The sequence below is a fragment of the Pogona vitticeps genome, chromosome 5, assembly GCF_051106095.1.
Source record: "Pogona vitticeps strain Pit_001003342236 chromosome 5, PviZW2.1, whole genome shotgun sequence".
NCBI classification, from domain to species: Eukaryota; Metazoa; Chordata; class Lepidosauria; order Squamata; family Agamidae; genus Pogona; species Pogona vitticeps.
In genome coordinates, this window is record NC_135787.1 from 168,543,029 (window position 1) to 168,554,984 (window position 11,956).

Below are 11,956 nucleotides of genomic sequence, written 5' to 3' on the forward strand. Positions count from 1 at the left end.
GGCTGTGGTATTGGGTGGCTGTGGGAGTGGTAGCTGCCTTTCTGCTGCGGATAAGTTGGTTGGTGGCCGGTAGGCAGATTGATGTGTCTTTAAAAAAATATGAAGGATGAATAAAAGCGGGTAGATATTCATCCCTTAATATTCATGGGGGTCTCTGGAACCCACAAATATGGATCAATGAATATTTAATGAATCAGCTATATTTGTCGGAAAAAGCAATCAGTTTTCATATTCGTCCCCGTCTCTAGTTATGAGTACTAGATGAGGGCATATACTTCCCTGGAGTCTTACCAAAAGGAAAGGAAAAAAAGTGAGGGCTTACAGGCCTTCTTACTGATTTTTGTTTTATTTCTTTGATTGTATGGTATGTCTGAAAGTGGGGAGCAAGGGGGGGCAGAATCCATGGCTGGCCCAATACATTTTGCTGCCTGATGTAAAAAAAAAAGGTACCTTTTCCATTTTGATACAATGAAGTGGCATTTGAAATGTACAGTGGATCTATATTACACAGTTACAGCAGTTGGATTCTGCCTTCACTGCCAAGGCTTTACTTTATGGGCGTAGTGTGGCCATTGGTCCAGATTTTGGCTGCTCCACCCTGCATTGTCAATCTTGTCTTCCTAGTGGGGTGGAGGTTTAACATTTTGGACCTGACGAGTGAAGACTTTGAAATTTGGCAGCAAACTGAAAAATCAGGCCTAGCCCAAGCTCACCTAAAGTGGGAAGCAAAGCACAGCCCTGTCACTGATCTACCCTTCCACTCTGTTCCCCATACTCTGAATGCCAAAACAAAGCAACGAAAGTGCCAGCCCTTGCCATCATGCCTTGTTCTGAAGACCTCCCCTTGGAAGTGGCATTCAAGGAAAATAACTAGCATGGCAGAAAGTCAACTCCAGGAAACGCAACCAGGCTAGGCTTCTCTGCCTAGCCACCTTGAGGGAGGCCCAAAAGAAAGCAAAAATATTATCTGTTTTGATTATACTTGTCCTCCATTTTGATGTGCTGTTTTCTTTTTTTTACCAATACAACAACAGCCTTTGCGCTTGGAGAGAGACTTAAAATTCCCTGTCACTTAGCACTAGTGCAGTCTTCTGAACTACAGTTTTGAATCTCAGTATCACGCTGAACTACAAATCCCAGCAGTGCGTAGGAATCATCATGGCAGTTACAGTGGAATCCAACTGCTATAGCTTCATAGTGTGATTCTAACTGGCAAGAGGACATCTTGCCATCTCTTGGGGATATATCTTTTCAAAGTCACCTTCCTCTGTTTTTCTGATTTAGTAAACAAATGGAGCAGAGTATTAAATAGGCACATGCTGCCTATATGCACATCTGCTGCGGTTATTATATTAGAACTCTCTTCAAGTGGGAAAAAGCCTAATTATTGCAGAAGGATAAAAGCCTGCGTGTACTGAAAATAACAGGGTGCACAAAGCTCACAAAGCATGCTGTGTGCATACCCTCTCTCTATCAGTTTTTTTTTTCAATAGACAAAAGCAGGGATGCTTTTAAAACTGAAACAATCTTCTTCTCACAGGACCAAAGCAATTCAATGCCTGCTGATTCAGAGAAGTATTTCATTGTGCCTAATAGAGTTTAAGTTACTAAGGATGTGATCACACAAGGAAATAGATTGCAATTTTGGACCACTTGTGGAGTAGTCCCATGCCATCTATTTCCTTGGGATCACATAATGCACAGGAAAGTGCTTTCCAGTCTGACTTTGATCTGAGCCCAACCAGCCACCTTGTTGGTTCAGCTGTAGGGCTTCTGCTTTTCGGGACTCAGCTGGAGAAATTCCCCAGCAGATAGAAAAGCCACTTTAAGGGAGATCACATCCATTAAAATGACCCTTTCTGCTGCAATTCTAAATGCTCTTTTCAGAAGTAAGTCCTGTTGAATTTTGGGGTACTTGCTTATGGGCAAACAAGCACAGACACTTGCTCTAGGAATCGTATCCTAGGCCCTCCCAATAATGAATGAGGTTCTACTCTGCAGAGGGACATTCTTGTACTTTAGAGACCTATACTCTATTCATCCTCCAGAATCGTATGTGATATTAAATCAAGAGGCCTAGGTGCATGGACAAACAAATGCTCCTATGTACACACACTCATGTACACTCAGACCTGTACACATGCCATAGCATAGCACATCCATAGAAACCAATTGCATTAAGACAATGACAGATGCATAGCAAAGAAAGAGGCTTCTCCATCTGAGTACCTGACACAAGACTCTTTTAGGGAGATCAAATGAGAAAAAAAAGAATAGAGTTCCTGCACCTTCAGTAGCCAAATGGAGAAGGAAATTCCAGAGGATGTAGCTTGCACGAGAAGCTGTAAGTACAAAACCTTCCTCTTCTAAGTAACTTCCTCTTCTAAGTAACTATTGAGGGTATAGGAAAGTTGTCATCTTTTTCTTCGGCTCACTCTACTTTTTTTTCCTTCCACTGTATGAGTGTTAAGACTATAGTGGAGAGCTTTTCCTTTCCATCTTCCTTCACAGAAATATTGGTATAGGTTACTCTCTCCTTACTGCCAGGAATAGTGGGGAAATAGGACACGTTGAAACAGCCAGAAGAGAGTGAAGTTGGAAGGATGTCAAGGCACCCCTGGAGTAGAGTAAAAGACAAGAGGTGCATGGGGTCTGTGGGTTACAACCCCATTCACTTGCAAAGAATATATCTGGAGAATACTGTAACAGTGGTTTCCAACCTAGGATCCCCAGATGTTCTCAGACTAAAACTCCCATAAGCTGGCCAGGATTTCTGGGGGGTTGTAGTCCAAGAGCATCTGGGGATCCAAGGTTGGGAAGCACTGCTCTATAAGAAGGCACACTCTGTTTCAAAAGCTGCACATGAATAGTGTGCACCTGGCCAGCAGTTTGAGCACGCAGGTAGTCACTAGCTCCAGTCTTCCCTTATTAAACTATTTCCATTTAAATTACACTAATTCTTTCTAAATTTGCTTATGTACGTATATAGGAAAACATGATTTTTAAAGCATCAAACAGCAATTTGAACAAGTTTCTTCTGAATCCCAGAAGGGTGCAGCCAATCCATTAGAACACTTAATAAAACTGACTAACGAAACAGGAAAAAAAATTATAGCAGGATGTTCCATTAAAAAATTATAGAAGATGTCTTGCCTTCTTTAGTTGCTCTGAATAAAAAAAGTGCTGTTTCCAAGGTGGCAGTCATGGAATACAGAGGACAGAGCACTCCACAATGCTTAGTGATGCTGATGTTCTTTATTTATTTATTTATTTATTTATTTATTTATTTATTTATTTATTTATTTATTTATTTATTTATACCCCGCCCCTCTAGACCATGTCTACTCGGAGCGGCTTACAACATAAAAATCAATATAAAATATATATAATCATTAAAAATACAATTACTATATTAATTAAGACAATTAATTTAAGAAAATAATTAGGTGTTGTCCTCTAGGTTCAGATCATAAGATGGGAAAATCAAAATTCCAGAGGTTGTCTCCCATTTCAGTATACTTCAACGGACGGTGTTTATGGAGTATCTCAGAAATATTTTTATTCCAATCACTGACAAGTCTAATAAGTTGAGATATTACCAATAGCTTATGCCCATTATGTGCAGATTTGAGCCCTTTTTTGTCCCTTTTGCATGATGCATTTCTACTTGGGAGGGGGAATGGGGAAGAGGCCACTCCTTGTACCCCTATCCTCATTAATAGAACTAGTAGGGCTACTTGATTCATGGATGTACTGAATGCTGCCCTAGTTATTTATTTATTTGGCTTTTACACCACCCATCTAGATTCTAAATGAATCTACTCCGGGCGACTTACAGTCCAAGTAATAAAACCAAGAATTGCAACATACAATATCAGAACAAAAGAGAGATGAGCAAATTCCAAGACTGGAAAACACAAGAGAACTATGTGATGGAAGTGCGGAAAGGCCTGCCTGAAGAACCAAGTCTTCAGCTTGTTCTTGAAAACTCCTAGTGAGGGTGCCAGGCGAATCTCAGGGGGCAAGGTGTTCCAAAGGCGAGGGGCCACCACCAAGAAGGCCCAGTTTCTAGTTCTCTCCTTCCGGGCCTCTCTCGGGGTCAAGCACCTGAGCTGCCCGCCCTGGACTGCCACAAAGACAAACAAGTGAGTCTAGGTGGGAGCAGGCACAAAACTGCCTTTGATTCCTTTACAGTCTCCTGGAGCAGCAGAAGCTTCTGAGAATTGTAGTTAACACATGTGGAAAACACCAAATTGGGGGAGGCTGCCCATGCATGCCTCCTGAACACATTCAATAGGAACTCTGGAAGGGCAGTCATGCTCGACAGTTGCCAACAACAACAGCAAGTCTGATGGCACCTTAAAGACTAACAGATGTATTCTGCATCAGATGGATTGGGCTCTAGTCCACAGAATCATGTGCCGTAATAAATTTGTTAGCCTTTGGGGTGTCACAAGCCTCTCCGTTATTTTTACATTTGGCTTTTACATTTGTTTATCTTAATAAAGAGCTCTAAAGAGGGGGAGGAGGGAAGCATGCTCTTGTGTTTTTGCCCATTTCTGCCCAGTCTAGCATAACAGTACTGAAGCAAAACCCAGCCGCTACTCAATTCAGATATTTAATTTACACAGACTTAAAGAAAGAGGGGTGTAACAGTGACGAACAGGTCCTGGCTTTGCCTTATCCTTTTTCTCAGATAGTAAGAATAAGAGGAAAAAGAAAAGAAAAATATCAACCCAAAACTTTACGGAGTGTAATTAACTTATGGCACTCACTGTCAAAAACGTACTGACAGTGACAGATTTAAACAGCTTTAAAATGGGATGAAGCAAGTCTATCAAGTTATTTGCTTGGGATGTGTACTGTAATGCTGAATCACTAACTGAATCAGGGCTGTTTGAGTATCTCTGTAATGACAATGGGGCAGAGCAAAGAGTCCAAGGATGCTCCCAGGACAAAGTTTCACTCCCCAGAGATCCCTCACGTTAAAGCTGACATTTGTGGGGTTAAAATTAAAAAGATGTGATTAAAAGCAGAGGGAAAGAAATCCAAAGTAACTACTTCATTAAGAAGATGCTGAGCCTGCACCATGGGAGAGGAAGATTGGCAGCTGTACACCACAATGTATGTTTCAACCACTAAGGCACTGGAGAGGGTCACTGAATGAGGTTACAAGCCTACAGCAGCTGCTGTCTGCATATATATACTGTATTTATGTTGTAGGGTGGAATTAGGGAGTTCAAGATACAACATCAACATCCTTCTGGATGAAAAGAAAGCTATTTTTTCCCTATACCACATGACAACTCTTATTCCAAGGGAAAAAAGTCTTTAGTTGCATTATGCTCAGTGAATGAGATGATATAGATCTTTTCCATTTATAATTTATCTGGGAACACTAACAAATAGCCACACCTGGGGACATTAATCACACTTGGGGTGAAATCTTAAATTAGCAAGAGAAATAATGGATTGTGCATACTCAGCAGGCAAGTCTCTAATGTTTGTAACAGAGTAATTTTCAAACCAAATTTCTTCAAACAAATTTCTTCAAACAGTTTCTCACAAAGGAGTGAGAGGCACAGCAAGAGTGAGACTCTGAAATAAAATGTTCTGATTTTGGTCACATACAAAGTGGTAAAATGAAGGGCAAAAACAGGAGTTGCAGTCATTTATTAGGGTTGGAGAGATGAAATTGCAACAACTTTGGGTTTGAGAATTCAGACCTCAACAGCGCTGTCCTCTGAAGATGCCGGCCACAGAGACTGGTGAAATGTTAGGAAGAACAATCTTCAGAACATGGCTAAAGAGCCCGAAAAACCCACAACAACTCAACAGAATCCCTTGCTTAAATCCTAAAGACAAGTCACAGATCTCAGCGAGCTAATTTGCAGATTCCAGGGAATGGGGGGGGGGGCTCTTGCTGTGACATGAAACACACAATTAGCCCTTAAGCATGCTCCTTCTTGGGCAGCATGGGCTCACCAGGACCCATAAGACATATAATAAATACACCCCCAACTCAATATCTGGATTAGTTATTTTTGAAATATGACCACCCATTTTCCCTCCAAAATGCTTTCACTTTGGGATACTCTGACCACAGGTGAACTGGCCTGATATACTGTATTTTCTAGTGGCATGTCAGGCCAATACCAAAAGAAAGGAAGAAGACAAAAACATTGTGGCACATTAAAGACTAATTGATATATTTTAATACAGGCTTTCATGAACATGTCCACTTCCTCAGACATAAGAGTGGGACCACATGGCAAATATGGATACATTTCTACATGGCACCAAAACAAAGAGACTGTTTCCTGGGTGCAGCATTTCACACTTGGCAATGACTTTTAAGGCGCCTGTTGGTACCTCGTTCCTCTCCCAGGATGTATTGTTCTGTAACCAATGACAATGATGGGTGGCTAATGCAGAAAAGCATGGGAAAAAAATGGAGAGAAGTGGAAGGAGGAGAGTGAGGAAAGGAAAGCCCTCATTTTTCCTTTTCTCCAGCTTCATCATTTTGGCGCGATGCCAAATTCTCCTTCATATTCAGATAATGTAATATCTCCCAGATTTGCTTCAGTGTTTCGCTCTAATTGAAATACATAGTTGTTGTTGTCTCTCTCGTTTTGTTCGGGATGCCCTTCGCTCTTTGAATCAGCCTGGGTAGTAACAGTCATAGCTGCTGCCCACATTCTGTGGAAAACTCTTGGCTTTCTGCCACAAGAAGATACAAGGTCAGGAGCGGAACAGCTCCCCAGCCACTGTCATCGGCTGCTCTCCTCATCTCCTCTTGGCGTCTGGCTACACGGCTGAGTGAAGAGCGGCCAAAGCACAGAGAAGCTTCACAGGAATAAACTCACCTTCCGGTTCCACCATATAACGAAAGATCACAAAAGTGAGCAGCTGTGGCAGCCTTTTGTCTCACCACAGCTTCACAGGAACCACTATTGCTGTTAGACATGCTGCCAAGGCACATCCTTTGGGAGTAAGAGGGGAGTATTATCACCCTGAAATTATTTGAGAAGAAAAATTCTTCTCCCACCTTCCTGCACACAGTGCTTTAATTTCCCCCATCTTCTGTATTTTTCACTCGCCTTCCCTCCCACTCTACCAACATTGAAGCAGCCCTTGGGGGGAAAAAACTGTTCACGAAAACCTAGTTGGGCCTTGCTTGACTTGTTCCTCAACAGGGCATCGGAATGAGGGAGACCATCCTCTGTCCTGTGATTCTCCCTGCAGCTTGCTACCTGAGACAAAGTGCCACCATTGCTCTGTCGTCTTAAGTGAGGATAGCTGTCTTATTCTAGGTAGCCTAGGAAACGACTTAGAAAAGGAAATGCTTATCTTCACTGCTCTGGGAACATCAGCAGGAGTAAAGGGTCCTCGGCCACAGTTTGGGACATGGCTGTATTCCTGACGATTCCTGTATTCCTGACTATTCCAGCTGGTTGTCAAAGTGTAGGTTGAGTGCACCTAAGCTGGTCTTCACCCTTACCTTTAGCATGGATGGAAGACGAAGAGGAAACACAGCCAGTGTATCAGCTTTATCTGGGAAACTAGTGATGTGGATGTGATCACAATCCCTAATGTCATCTGGCCCAACAGGAATCCATTGGCCATCCATCACCACAAACCAGTTCTCCACAGTGAGGTCTGTGTGTAAAACACACAGTTAAGGAAGGCATTTTCAATCAAATGAACTGGAAATAAACTGAGCTACCGTGTTTCCCCAAAAATAAGACAGGGTCTTATATTAATTTTTGCTCCAAAAATGCATTAGGGCTTATTTTCAGGGGATGTTTTATTTTACAGTCATGTCATTTTCTGGTTGCTGCACAACGCTGCACCATGGTGGAGGGCAGGGTTTCACTTAACTAGGATTTATTTTGGGGTAGGGCTTGTATTACGAGCATCCTGAAAAATCATAATAGGGCTTATTTTCAGCTTAGGTCTTAGTTTTGGGGAAACAGGGTAGTTTCCTAATTCCCAGAAAATGTAGCATAATCTTGGGTGTTTTCTAAATCCAAAGAAATTCTACGTTACTACTCATGTCAACCTGATTTAATAGTGAGGTTTGGATCAAAGACGATTTAGTTCCTGAGCTAATCAGATTTTAAAAAAAAACACCAAGGGACATAAATGGTATGGCACCTTGAAGACTTAAATGCTCTTTTTAATGTGAGCTTTCATGGATCAAGTCTACTTCCTCAGACAAGGAGGTAAGCGAAGGAAACATACAAACAGATTTGTGTCTGGTGCAAATCAAATTGGATGGGGGACAAATCCAAGCTTCAGCTTTTTAAAAATTCTTTTTCCCCATCCCAAGCAAATGTAAAGGTGCCAAGCACACACACTCTTTAACCAGTTATCTGAAAATATGAAAATCCCCTCTTTAGGGTCTATCATGTCTCCACATATCATTTAGGTAAAGGTAAAGGTTCCCCTTGACAATTTTTGTCCAATCGTGTTCGACCCTAGGGGGCAGTGTTCATCCCCGTTTCCAAGCCATAGAGCCATAGAGCCAGCGTTTGTCCGAAGACAATCTTCCGTGGTCACATGGCCAGTGCGACTTAGACACAGAATGCTGTTACCTTCCCACCGAGGTGGTCCCTATTTATCTACTTGCATTTGCATGCTTTCGAACCGCTAGGTTGGCGGGAGCTGAGACAAGCGACGGGAGCTCACTCCATCGCGTGGATTCGATCTTACGACTGCTTGGTCTTCTGACCCTGCAGCACAGGCTTCTGCGGTTTAGCTTGCAGCGCCACCACGTCCCTTACATATAATTTACCTCAGTGAAAAAACAAAACAAGCTGTAACCATTTGGATTTTCCAGTGTAACTCAATGGGAGGCTTACAAATCAATTTGGATCTGGGACAAAATTGAATCAAATGTGGGATAAGTAGCTCCAGATTACACTGGAGCCATTGCTTCACTTTTCCTAATGGAACTTTGTCATGTAAAGGTGAAACTCCTAAGGAAGCACCAGTACAATATAAAGAAATTGACAGTTCTGTATACTGTATTTGTTATTTTGCAGACTTTGGGGAAATCTTAAAGACAGTGTTTTCAATGATAGAAGGTAAGTTATATAGATTACTTATGCACACTTGATCTGAAAATGTAAAATACATTGATTCATTGGGATTCTAGTGAGAACTCTGAAAAGTTGCATTTCTGGACTACGAGTCTTTCTTTCTTTCTTTCTTTCTTTCTTTCTTTCTTTCTTTCTTTCTTTCTTTCTTTCTTTCTTTCTTTCTTTCTTTCTTTCTTTCTTTCTTTCCTTCCTTCCTTCCTTCCTTCCTTCCTTCCTTCCTTTCAGCAAGTTATGCAACAAAATTATAGGCAGCCCATGCTGTGGTATGAGAGCTTGGTGGTATCTTCACAATTACAGAAATTGAACAGGCCAGCTTTTAAGCACTGCTCATCTTTAAAGAAACGGGAAACATCAGCTCTAGAGATGGGCGTAAACCAAGCTATGATCTGGGGGGGGGGGAAGCATGAATTGGGATGGTTCATGGTTTGATTCTTGCGATCTGTTTTGATGAAACTAAATTAAGTGCCAACCTTTTTTTATTCTTGGTGCTTCATTTTGGGTCTGCAAAATGGATGCCCACCTACTCCCTTCTCGCTACCCCATTACCTCCTTATCCCATCCAAATGCCTCCTCCTCCTCCAGGGAAGCCAGGTCTCTATCTCTGAAGCCGGTGTGGTGGTGGCAGCAGCAACAGTTTTCAGTTTGGGCATGAACCAAAAATGGAACCACCAACCAGCTCAATTTTCTGGTTGGTTCATAAAGCTGGTACACTGGCTGTGCTTCCCCCATGTCTTCCATCCATGCTAAAGGTATGGGTGACCACGAACCATCACAAACCACAGTTTTTCAAGTTTGTGCCCACCTCTAACCAACTCCTCCAAAGCACCAATTTTGAAAACCTCACCCCAATCATAATTCTTGTCAAGTAATTCAAGCCTTGACAGCAATAGCTACATTGTAAAAACATTACTGTATTTATTTGCAGCTTTACCTACAGCTGTAGCTAGTAGCTACCAGCTATCAAATAAGTAAAGCCATTAGCTGTACAGAAGCTGTGCATGGCTGTCACTTCACTTGAATCATGTAGTCATATTTGTGCTGCATTCTTCTGTGTCTGTTTCTTGTCACTCACATTTGATGGGTTCCCTTGCATTGTTGGCTTCCTTCATATCTTCTCCATGGAACTGTTCAGGAGAGGGCTTTCTGAGCTATGCACCAGATTTGAGGGCTTGAAAGATGAAAGAGGAGTGATTGGCTGCAGCAATACAAGGGTCACATTAGAGGCAATGGCACTGCTCTCTCCAACTAGCAAATCATTGCTTTGCTCTGTTCTACTTACTCATTGAAAATGAATGATGTGCATGGCTCAATCACTGGAATAGTTGAGCATTTTTCCACGGACACCTGCCTCTTTCATATGTGCAGCTACATTGATATGACAGGCTGGAGAAACCTGTGATTCCTCCACCCACAATGGATTAGGCAGGACAGGAAAACATTGCCTCAAATTTATTAGCGCAATGACCTAATAAAATTAGATTTGAAAAGACTTCTAATAAAAGGGAAATTAACCTAAAGGGTGTTTTCAAATGTCACATATATACTGTGATGTTGTCCGTCAAATGATATGAAAACACTGACATTAAAAAGCAACAATATTTGAAGCGATTTTTCAACTGGCAGTCAATGTATCTCTAAAAAAATCATTTTTTCTTTTTTTGCAGAATACAAGTATTAAAACCCAAGAGAGACCTACAGGTAACCAAACAGCAGAACAAGGTGCCCTGCTTGGCAGAAAGGCAGGGTATAAATGTAGTAATGAGTTCCTTTTTTTTTTTTTTTTTGGCAAAAGCATAGGAGATAACTTTGATAATAAACAAAACTTAAAATTAGAGTCTAGTACTTGCATGTTGATATTATGTTGGAAGTGCTAAACAAGCTATGCAGGTTGGATGCTCAGCTATTTTTAATGTGAAAGTTATGATATATAAAATCTGTCTCAATTTTGCTGCTTCTGACTGACAACAAGCTGCGTTTTCTTCTCGTTAAAGGTAAAGGTAAAGGTTCCCCTTGACAATTTTGGTCCAGTCGTGTTCGACTCTAGGGGGCGGTGCTCATCCCCATTTCCAAGCCATAGAGCCAGCGTTTGTCCGAAGACAATCTTCCGTGGTCACATGGCCAGTGCGACTTAGACAGGGAACGCTGTTACCTTCCCACCGAGGTGGTCCCTATTTATCTACCTGCATTTGCATGCTTTTGAACTGCTAGGTTGGCAGGAGCTGGGACAAACGATGGGCACTCACTCCGTCGCGTGGATTCGATCTTACGACTGCTGGTCTTCTGACCCTGCAGCACAGGCTTCTGCGGTTTAGCCCGCAGCGCCACCACGTCCCCACGTTACGTCTTTCTCGTTACTTTTAGTGAAAGGCATAACATTTGTCCAACACAGAAATGTATGCATATTTCTCTCACACATTTTCCTAATGTGTTCCTTATTATATGCTTTTTATCTACCGTATAATCATTAACTAATTTGTGCACATATTTTTTTAGTTGTAGGCATTTTAGCTATTCACAATTTGTATATTTTTGGTCCAACCTGTGTTTGGTTCTGGGTAAAACTTTACACATGACTTGTGTACAATGTTTGTATAGTTTTGTACTCACATTATATTTCTGAGATGCTCCATAGAGCCTTGCAAAAATGTGTGAATTCTTGAGGCAAAGTACGTTTCTTTTCACAGTGAACCCCAGGAGGTGCAAAAACATTGCTTTCATCAAGAGTCTCAGAACCAACAAAACTGTTTTCCACCCCTGAATCCAAGACATTAGCAGCTTATCACCATGTCATGAAACATTCACCAGCTGATCTCTGCACACCAGGCTGCTGGTAAATTAGTTGAGTAGGGTTT

The 11,956-nt window shown here is 41.7% G+C and overlaps 1 long non-coding RNA gene across 1 annotated transcript in view; it reads left to right on the top strand.

Moving 5' to 3' along the window:
* Positions 1-10,885, top strand: part of LOC140707306 (uncharacterized) — a 97,408-nt gene extending 86,523 nt beyond the window's left edge. The window contains exons 2-3 of the long non-coding RNA XR_013536699.1: positions 9,048-9,089; positions 10,769-10,885. This is a non-coding gene — a long non-coding RNA (uncharacterized LOC140707306). The remainder of the gene's footprint in view (positions 1-9,047; positions 9,090-10,768) is intronic.
* Positions 10,886-11,956: the final 1,071 nt, after the last annotated feature.